The 5,564-nt window shown below is 37.3% G+C and overlaps 1 non-coding gene across 1 annotated transcript; it reads right to left on the minus strand.

The window, feature by feature from the left end:
• Positions 1–1,848: 1,848 nt before the first annotated feature.
• Positions 1,849–1,955, minus strand: LOC115284442. The gene has a single exon (XR_003905196.1). It is a non-coding gene; the product is annotated as a U6 spliceosomal RNA (small nuclear RNA).
• Between the last annotated feature and the right edge of the window lie 3,609 nt (positions 1,956–5,564).

A 5,564-nucleotide genomic window follows, 5' to 3' on the forward strand; every position in this document is an offset into this window, starting at 1 on the left:
CTTTCATATACCACTTGCCTCAATGACCCCCTTTGTATATCTGAATTTTCATATAACATAGTTTGTTTTTTTTATGGAGAACTACACCTGTAGGAAAAAGAACAGTTGCTCTCATCTTGAATAAATTATTTACTTTGGCTAGGTTTGCTTTGGTGAGGGTCAGGGAGGGAATATGGGGAGCAAGGGAGGTTTAGTCAAGCGTCATTTTAGTCTTCCAGACCTATACAGAGAGTTGGTGATTACCAAGGCAAACATCGTATGTCACGCTGACCTCTTGGAACAGGAGATAAAGATGTAAGGATTCATCATTTCAGAAGGATTCTCCCAAGGAAAGGTAATCTCAAAATGACTAAAACTTAGAGGAAGACATTCTCAATCAAGTCATAGAGAAAACAAACCATTCCAACTGCCACCTATTTTGAATCTGAAAATTGCCTACTCCTGAATTTCCCATGTACTAACAAGTCCTACCTTATCACCTGTGGCTAAAACTTCTAATACCCATTGCTTACCTGAATGCTAGAATATTACCTGTCATTATACTTGCCAGATACCATACTTAAAACACATCTGAAGGTTCTATCTTCTGGATACCTGCCAAATACCAATGGCATCTCATTCCATTTTCTAGACCATCTGTTCTCCCCAATTTGCAGTTGATGTTTATGTGGCCTACAGGACCACATCGATAAAATCCTGTGTTGAAATTTTCTTACATTTGCCTCTTTTACTTTTTTGCTGGACAAAATAATCCTGCTCATTCTATATGAGAAGAAAAATGTATCTGCCCATAAAATGATAAATGATTTATTTACTTTAGGAAGCAAATGTAAATATATTGCCCTTTGTTATATTCAGGAGCACCACATACAGTTATGTCATGAACAACATATCCAACTGTAGAGGCCCTGAATCACTTACCAATACACTTGTGTATTAAATCCAATGGATTCAGCAAATCTCAGAGAGATTATTGTGAAGACGGTTAGCTCTAATTAGACAAGCAATTCCAATGGACCACAAGCCATGAAAATACAGGATTACTGTGGCCCACTGGTGCTTAAGTGAATGACATGTTTAAATATGAAGTATCAAAATGGTTGATCCTTTGGGAAATTCATTAAGTCTAATTATATTCTGATAAGATTCCTAAAGGAACTAATTAACTCTAAGAGGACACCAAAATACAACCAATTGCAACTCCATTTGTTAACTATGTGGGTGTGGGACCCATTTGGTTCAGACCATAAGTGATATGAAATTTTGAAAGCACAGTTTACGCAATGCCCTTAAGAACCTCTCATCAAAATCTTTGTCCAGAAGGTGATCAAAAAGAATAAACTTCAAGTTATAAAAAAATAAATAAATCCAAGGGATCTGCCATAATGAATACAGATAACACTGCTGTATGATATATAAGAAAATTGTTAAGAATAAATTCTATGACCATGTGTGTTTGCTGTATGTTTTCCTTTTCAGGGCTACCTCAAGAAACAAGCCAAAGAACACATGACAGAGAGTCCCAAATATAGCTGAGTAGGGAAGTAAAATAACCAAAGCAACAACAAGAGAAATGAAGACACCACTAAAAGAAGATTTCCTGAAAGCACAGGCCCTGGACAGTCAATAAGCATCATTTAACAGAGCAATACGAACAGGTGCACAGTGCACAATGAGCTTTTTTTTTTTAATTTTATCAAATATTTTGTTTTTTTTAATAGTTTACTGTCAAATTGGTTTCCATATAACACCCAGTGCTTCTCCCCACAAGTGACCCCCACCATGACCATCACCCCCCCTCCCTCCCCCTTCCCCTTCAGTCCATGGTTCCTTTTCAGTATTCTGGGATAAAATATGGAACGCTTCACGAATTTGTATGTCATCCTTGTGCAGGGGCCATGCAAATCTTCTCTGTGTCATTCCAATTTTAGTATATGTGCTGCTGAAGTGAGCACACAATGAGTTTTTTAAAACTGACAAGAGACAGAAAACTAGCCAAAATGACAAAATGAAAGAATTCTCCCTTGAAGAAACTCCAAGAAGGAGGCACTGCCACAGAACTGCTCAAAACAGATCTAAACAGCATAACTGAACAAGAATTTAAAACATTTGTCATAAAATTAATCGCTGGGCTTGAATAAAGCATCAGAGACGCTACTGATACAATGACTAGGGACTTTCAAAATAGGTGTGACAAGTTAAAAAAGGCTATAAATGAGGTGAATAATAAAATGGAGGCAGTCACTTCATGGACTGAAGAGGCAGGGAGAAGAATAGGTGAATTAGATGACACAGTTATAGCAAAAGAGGAAGCTGGGAAAAAAAGAGAAAAATTGATCCAGGAGCAGGAAAGGAGAAATCAAGACCTGAGTGACACAATTAAAGGGAATAACATCCCTATCATAGGAATTCCTGAATATGAAGAAAAAGAGAGAGGTCCTAAAGGGATACTGAACCAAATTATAACTGAGAATTTCCCAAATCTGGAGAAAGAAATAGACATTCAAATACAAGAGGCACAAAGAAGCCCCTTGAGACATAACTTTAATTGACCTTCGGCATGACATGTTATGGGAAGCAGCAGCAAGGAGCTAGTAGGAAGAGCGTGAGCGAGCAAAAGCTCTCATGCCCTTACAACCCTTGCAGCTGTCCCAGTTCCTCAGAGGTTAAATCTCTTGAGTTAAAATGTTAATTGTACAAATGTCCTTCAAGATTCTTGAGTAAAATGTTAATTGGATAAATGTCTTTCAAGATTTGGCAATCCTTAAGGTAGTAATGTCTCCAGGAAGTGTTGTACAACAATAACAGTAAGAACAGAGAAAATGTTATCTAGAAGAAAAGTCTTTTCACAGCTGTGTCTGTGTTATGTATAAAACTACTTGCATGTGAGAAACAAAGTGGCAATATGAGCACCGCACATGTTGTCCCTCCTGTTCCCATCCTTTGATTCTCTATTCTTTTCCTCATTCCCTTATCCTCGCGTCCCTGCTTCTGTGCGCCCGTGCACACACTACAACATATCATAGTGAAAATGTCAAAATATAAAGATAAGGAGAGAATTCTGAAAGTAGCTAGGGATAAAAGGACCCTAACATACAAAGGGAAACCTATCAGAGTGGTTACAGACCTATCAAATGAAACTTGGAAAGCCAGGAAGGAATGGCAGGAAATCTTCCATGTGATGAACAGGAAGAATATTAAACCAAGAATCCTTTATCCAGCAAGCCTGTCATTCAAAATAGAAGGAGAGATAAAGGTGTTCCCAAATAAACAAAAATTGAGAGAATTCATGACCAACAAACCAGCCCTACAAGAAATCCTAAGAGGGACTCTATGAGAGAAATGTTGCAACGAATACAAGGTGCCAGAGACACCACTATAAACATGAACTCTATGGAGATCACAATGAATCTAAACCCACATTTTTCAATACTAACACTGAATGGAAATGGACTGAATGGTCCAACCAAACGACACAGGGTAGAAGAATGGATAAAAAAACAAAATCCATCTATTTTCTGTCTACAAGAGACTCATTTTAGACCTGAAGATACCTTCAGGTTGAAAGTAAAGGGATGGAGAAATATCTATCATGCGACTGGAAGCCAAAAGAAAGCCAGAGAAGTAATACTTATATCAGACAAACTGGACATTAAAGTAAAGATAGTAACAAAAGATGAAGAAGGACATTATATAATAATTACAGGGTCACTCCATCAGGAGGAGCTAACAATTGTAAATATCTATGTGCTAAATTTGGGAGCGTCCACATACATTAAACAATTGATCGCAGACAGAAACAATCTTACTGATAAGAATTTGATAATTGCAGGGGACTTTAATACTCCACTGACAGCAATGGATAGATCAACCAGACAGAAAATCACTAAAGAAACAATGGACATGAACGACACATTGGAACTGATGGAACTGATAGATATATTTAGAACTCGGCATCCTGAAGTTAGGAAATTCACCTTCTTCTCGAGTGCACATGGCACATTCTCCAAGATAGATCACATACTGGGGCATAAAACAGCCCTCTATAAATATAAATGAATTGAGACCATACCATGCACACTTTCAGATCACAATGCTATGAAACTTGAAATTAACCAAAGGAAAAAGTCTGGAAAACCTCCAAAAATGTGGAGGTTAAAAACCACCCTACTAAGGAATGATTGGGATAATCAGGCAATTAGAGATGAAATTTAAAAGTATATGGAAACAAATGAAAACTAAAAAACAACAATCCAAACTCTCTGGGACGCAGCAAAGGCAGTCCTAAGAGGAAAGTATATTGCAATTCAGGCCTATTTCAACCAACTAGAAAAAGTGCAAATTCAAAACCTAACAGAACACCTAATGGAACTAGAAGGGGGGCAGCAAGAACACTCCAAACCCAGCAGAAGAAAAGAAATAATAAAGATCAAAGCAGGAATAAACAGTATGGAATCCAAAAAACTGTCAAGCAGACCAATGAAACCAAGAGTTGGTTCTTTGAAAAAATGAACAAAATTGATAAACCTCTAGCCAGGCTCCTTAGAAAGAAAAGAGAGAGCACCCACATAGACAAAATCATGAATGAAAAAGGATCTATTACAACAAATGCATTAGAAATACAAGCAATCATCAGAGATTACTTTGAAAAATTATATGCCAAAAAAACTGGACAACCTAGAAGAAATGGACAAATTCCTAAATTCACATGCACTACCAAAGTTCAAACAGGAAGAGATAGAAAGCATGAATAGATTGATAACCAGTGAAGAAATAGAACCCATTATCAAAAATCTCCCAAATAATAAGAACCCAGGGCCATATGGCTTCCCAGGGGAATTCTACCAGACATTTAAAGCAGAGCTAATACCCATTCGTCTCAAACTATTCCAAAACAGAAATAGAAGGAAAACTTCCAAACTCATTCTATGAAGCCAGCATCACCTTGATACCCAAAACAGACACACACCCAGCCAAAAAAGAGAACTATAGACCAATATCCTTAATGAATACATATGCAAAAATACTCAGCAAGATACTGGCAAATCAAATTCAACAGCATATAAGAAAATTATCCATCATGATCAAGTGGGATTCATTCCTGCAATATAGGGGTGGTTCAGTATTCACAAATCCATCAATGTGATACATCACATTTACAAAAGAAAAGATAAAAACCATATGAACCTGTTGATAGATGCAGAAAAAGCATTTGAGAAAATACAGCACTGGTTCTTAAAAAAGTCCTTAAGAAAGTCGGAATAGAAGGAACTTACTTAAAAATTATAAAAGCAGTTTATGAAAAGCCCACACCAAATGTCATCCTCAATGTTGGCAAACTGAGAGCTTTCCCCCTGAGATCATGAACACGACAGGGGTGTCCACTCTCACCACTGCTGGAAGTCCTAGCATCAGCAATCAGACAACAAAAGAAAATAAAAGGCATCAGAATTGGCAAAGAAGAAGTCAAACTCTCACTTTTCACAGATGACATGATACTCTACATGGAAAACGTGATCGACTCCACCAGAAGCCTTCTAGAACTGGTCCTCAAATTCAGTAAA

Source organism: Suricata suricatta, chromosome X (assembly GCF_006229205.1).
Source record: "Suricata suricatta isolate VVHF042 chromosome X, meerkat_22Aug2017_6uvM2_HiC, whole genome shotgun sequence".
Lineage (NCBI taxonomy): Eukaryota > Metazoa > Chordata > Mammalia > Carnivora > Herpestidae > Suricata > Suricata suricatta.